This window comes from Capsicum annuum, chromosome 1, assembly GCF_002878395.1.
Source record: "Capsicum annuum cultivar UCD-10X-F1 chromosome 1, UCD10Xv1.1, whole genome shotgun sequence".
Classification (NCBI taxonomy): Eukaryota; Viridiplantae; Streptophyta; class Magnoliopsida; order Solanales; family Solanaceae; genus Capsicum; species Capsicum annuum.
The window spans coordinates 54087681-54093372 of record NC_061111.1 but is presented as its reverse complement, the minus strand read 5'-3'; positions in this window follow the sequence as shown (position 1 = coordinate 54093372).

The following is a 5692-nucleotide window of genomic DNA, read 5'->3' as shown; positions in this document are numbered from 1 at the left end:
TTTCTTCCCAAATCTATTCACCCCTTTCATGGGTGAAACTTTCAAGTACACTAAATCACCAACATCAAATTCAAGGTCTCTCCTCCTTACATCTACATATGATTTTTGACGACTTTGGGTGGTTTTCAACCTTTTCCGAATTAACTTAACCTTCTCCATGGCCTCAAACACAGTATCCGGTCCAATCGCGGCAGACTCACCAACTTCAAACCAACCAATGGGTGATCTACACCTTCTACCATACAAAGCTTCAAACGGGGCCATTCCAATAGTAGTATGAAAACTGTTATCATAAGCAAACTCGATTAATGAAAAGTGCTCATCCCAACTACCTTTAAAATCAAGCACACAAACCCTCAACATAGCTTCTAAAGTCTGAATGGTCCTCTCGGCCTGACCATCTTTTTTTTGGATGGAAAGCAGAACTTAAACGAATTTGGGTACCGAGACCCTTCTGAAAAGATTTCCAAAACTGAGAGGTAAACTGAGCACCTCTGTCAGAAATAATAGCCAAAGGGATTCCATGAAGTCTGATGAGTTCCCGAATATATATTCTAGCATAATCTTCAGCTGTATACGATGAATGCACAGGAAAGAAATAATCTGATTTCGTCAGCCAATCTACGACAACCCAAATTCAATCATGATGGCGACGAGAAGGAGCCAAATCAACTATGAAGTCCATATTCACTTCTTTCCATTTCTAAGTAGGAATGCTAAGCTCTTGCATCACGCCACTGGGCCTTTGATGCTCTATTTTAACCTGTTGACACATGGAACACTTCGCCACAAATTCTGCTATGTTCCTCTTCATACCGTTCCACAAATAGATTTCCCACAAATCATGGTACATCTTGGTAGCACCAGGATGGATGAAGTATCGCGTACTATGCGCTTCCGCTATGATCCTCTACTTCAAGTTATCAACATCAGGAACACATAATCTTTCTCGGAGTCTCAAAATCACATCTCCCCCTTGGGAGAAAACCTCCACCTTTTGGTCTTTAACTGACTCTTTTAACCTGACCAAGGTAGGATCCCTGTCTTGCTTCTCCTTCACTTCTGAAACTAAAGAGGATTTGGAAACGCTTTGCACTTCTATACTACCCTCAGCATCACCAAACAACCTAACCCTTAATCTAGCTAAACGATATACCTCATGGGCCAACTCCTTCTTACCAATCTCCACATGTGCTACGCTACCCATGGACTTCCGACTAAGGGCATCTGCTACTACATTGGCCTTTCCCGGATGATATAGCATGCCCATATCATAATCTTTCAACAGTTCTAACCATCGTCTCTGCCTAAGATTCAACTCCTTTTGGGTGAATACATACTGCAAACTCTTATGGTCTATGAAGACATCGACATAAACACCATACAAATAATGTCTCCATATTTTCAAAGCAAAAACCACGGCAGCTAATTCAAGGTCATGGGTAGGATAATTCTTCTCGTGAGGCTTTACCTGCCTGGAAGCATAAGATATAACCTTGCCCTTTTGCATCAATAAATAACCCAAACCGACTCTGGAAGCATAGCAATACACCACAAAACCATCAACACTGTCAGGCAAAGTCAACACAGGGGCTGAAGTGAGTTAAGTCTTCAACTCCTGAAAACTCTTCTCGCAAGATTCGGACCACAGGAACTTCACTTTACTTTGGGTCAAACGGGTCATAGGAGACACAATAGATGAAAACCCTTCAACAAAACGATGATAATAACAAGCTAGACCCAAGAAACTTTGGATATCAGAAGGAGAAATATGTCTAGGCCAACTCTTTATAGCCTCTATCTTTTGAGGATCAACTCTAATACCTTCAGAAGAAACAGCATGACCCGAGAAGGCTACAGAGTTCAGCTAGAACTCACACTTACTGAACTTAGCATACAACCGATGAGTTCGAAGAGTTTTCAACACGATTTGGAGATGATCCGTATGATCACCCTCACTTCGGGAGTAAATAAGAATATCATCAAGGAACACTATTACAAATAAATCCAGATATGGCCGGAATACATGGTTCATAAAATCCATGAAAGCCGCTGGAGCATTAGTTAACCCAAAAGACATCACTAGAAATTAAAAATGATCGTAATGGGTTTGAAAGGCTGTCTTGGGGATATCACATTCCCTATCCTTAAGTTGGTGATAACCGGATCTAAGATCTATCTTTGGAAAGTAGCTCGCACCTTGTAATTGATCAAATAAATTATTAATTCGAGGAAGCGAATATTTATTCTTGATAGTAACCCTATTAAGCTATCGGTAATCAATACACATCTGCAAAGAACCATCTTTCTTACACACAAACAGGACAGGTGCACCCCACGGGGACACACTAGGTCTGATAAAGATTTTGTTTAAAAGATCTTTCAATTTCTCCTTTTACTCTTTAAGTTCCGTGGGAGCCATGCGATATGGAGGATTGAAAATAGGCTGAGTATCGGGAAGAAGGTCAATCCCAAACTCTATCTCTCTATCAAGAGGTACTCTAGGGAATCTTCCAGAAAGATATCAAGAAATTCATTAACAACATTAATTGACTGAATGGTCGGGGTTTCAGACTTAGTGTCTTTAACCCAAACCAAATGGTGGATGCAACCCTTGGAAATCAACTTCCTAGCTTTGAGATAGGATATGAAACGACCCTTAGGAATCACAGAACTTTCGGACAATTCGAGGATAGGTTCATCAGGAAACTGAAACTTGACCACACGGGTACGACAATTAATAAACATAGAGCATGAGTGAAGCTAATCCTTACCCAGAATGATATCAAAGTCAACTATATCTAGCTCAATCAAACAGCATACATAACCTGATGAAAGACAGTAATGGGATATTTCTTATACACCCGCTTAGCAATGACAGACTCTCCTACCGGAGTAGAAACCAAAATAGGCTCAGAAATTAGTTTAGGATCCATTTCAAAATTTACAGCAACCAAAGGTGTCACATAAGAAAAACTCAAACCGGGGTCCATCAACACATAGACATCAAAATAAAAAACATAGAGCATACCAATGACAACATCGGGAGAGTCCTCCTGCCCCTGACGAGGTGGTATAGCATAGAAATGATTCTGGCGTTGACCGCCAGTAGTACTAGATGAAGCACCCTGAGGAAGAACTGGACGGGCTGTAGGAGGTGGGGCACTGGTAGCCTGACTCTGGGGACGGGAATCACGACTCCGCTGTCTAGTATACGGGTAGTCTCTAAGTATGTGGCCCAACTTGCCACAACCAAAATAGCCTCGCTGCCCCATGTAACACTCCCCAAAATGGTCTTTACCACACTTAGCACACGAAGGAGGATGAGGCCGGTTGCTTACACTGTCCTGAGACCTGGAAGGTACTGACCTATTCCTGACCTCCTGCTTACCCCGATATATAGGAGCACTATCTGAGGAAGGCACAGGTATAAATGGACATCTCTGAAACTGAGGGAGACTCCCTCCAGAGAATCTAGTCTGACCAGACCCCTGTTGCTCTAATCTGACTCTCTTAATCCCTCTTACTCTTTCTCTTTCCTTTATCTTGTTTGACTCAATCTGTTGGGCGTGAATCATTAATCTAGAAAGATCAATCTCCCTATTGATCATAGTAAATCTACATTCTTTCACCACACCCCAGTTAGAAACTTACTCATACTAGTCCTCGAGTCAGCCATCATATTGGAAGCGTACTTCGATAGCTGATTAAACTTAAGACAATACTCCTTAACTGACATGGAGCCTTGTCTCAAATTCATAAACTCTTCTATCTTAGCTTCTCGTAACTCAAGAGGAAATAATCTATCCAAGAAAGCATATTGGAATAATTTCCAAGTCATCGGAGTGGTATCTTCCTCTCTGCCCTTATTCCACACCTGCACCCAGTCATAGGCAACATCTTTCAACCGATAAGAAGCCAGCTCCACACTTTCTTACTTGGTAACGTACATAATCTGTGTAATTTTCTTCATTTCATCAACATACATCTGCGGGTCCTCACCTGCTCTCGACCTATGAAACTCTGGCGGATTCATCCGCATAAAGTCACGAATTCATGCTGCTGTCGAATTATTTTCCTGCGGAGGTGGAGCATTGGCCTAAGTATTGGCGGTAATTACCTGGGCTAGCATCTGAAAAGCTTCTCAAAATTTGGCATGGGATACCATCTCATATAACGGATCAACAGGTTGAGATTGGATGTTGTTTTTGCGAGCTCGACGTGAAGGCATTTTCTGTCATAAGAACGCATGAATTAACAGCAGAAAGAAACAGTTGTAAGCATGATAGACTCTTGTAGAAAGAAAGAAATGACTTTTCCTAGAATGCCCCATAGCCTCTTGATCATAGGTGTGGCGCGATACACATCGATGCTCAAGACTCTACGTAACGTGGCTTGTCAGACTCTCTAGGACTCTTCACAACCTTAGGCTTTGATACCAAGTTTGTAACACCCCGAAATATCATCCCGAGATGCCACACGGTGCCCAAGGCTACACATAGCCTCAAGCTAACCCTTTAAGCCAAAATACTACCCTTGGGTTCTAACACAACAACATACAAGCTACGCTAAGGATATATATATAAGTACACGTTATATCACATCGCACATGGCATGGAATATCATTAGACTCTACACATATATGGAATATCTATACACAAACCAACCCAATAATACGCTAGTCCTATATAGACTCCATACAGCAAAATCAACGAGCCATTGGGACAAACCCCCAACTGACTCAACAGACCAAAGGGATCACAAAACAACAGCACCAAAACTAGCAACTTGGTCCTCGAACCATGAGGACTCACCACTGAAGGAACGTAGATGCGCACTCGGATATTACTGTCACGGCTGCGGCTGAGTACCTGAACCTACATCATGGTAAGAATATAGCCCATAGAGAAATATGTGGGTCAACACAAGATATGTACTGAGTATGTGGGGTGCATGGAAAATATAAATAATATCATAAATTTTGTAAAAACGTACATACGGACCATAATGACACACCTGGCTTGAGTGACATTGAATCATGCAAGTCATAACATCTTAGATAGGAAATGTAGGAGAAAAACCTCATAAATTATTATAGATCATCATAGGCAACTTGACTTACCACATCAAAACTCGGAGTGACTCCGTATTTCAATAAACATGACTCTTATGGACAGAGGAGTTTCCTATAACCGACAACCCAACGTGAGCTATGTGGAATACCAACATTTGAAACCCCCGTTGGCGGGAGCGTCATACTCCTTGCCAGGGAGTACGACCTTAAAATAGCAATAATCACAATCGGGCTCTCTGGCCAATAATATCTTCATCAAACAACCCTACGGTAGCACATAGGTTTGGGGAATTACCAAATTTCCCTCTCGGTGCTAAGTACTACTCCCCGACAAGCTCAGAACGCGTTAGAAAATCCACCACAACGTCACAAGGGTCTATCATAAAGACCAAATCAAATCTCTTTCTCATTTATCGAATCATATCAATTTGTGGATTCCTAACTCAACACATTTTAGCTCAAAACATTTTAATCTTCCTCAACATCAACAAGGTATCAATGCATTGAACCATAACCGACTCAACATTTGGACAAGGATATGAAGACTCAATACATAATATTTTCAACAATTTAACTCATCAAAACCATCCAGAAAATACCAAGACTCATTGCAACTTC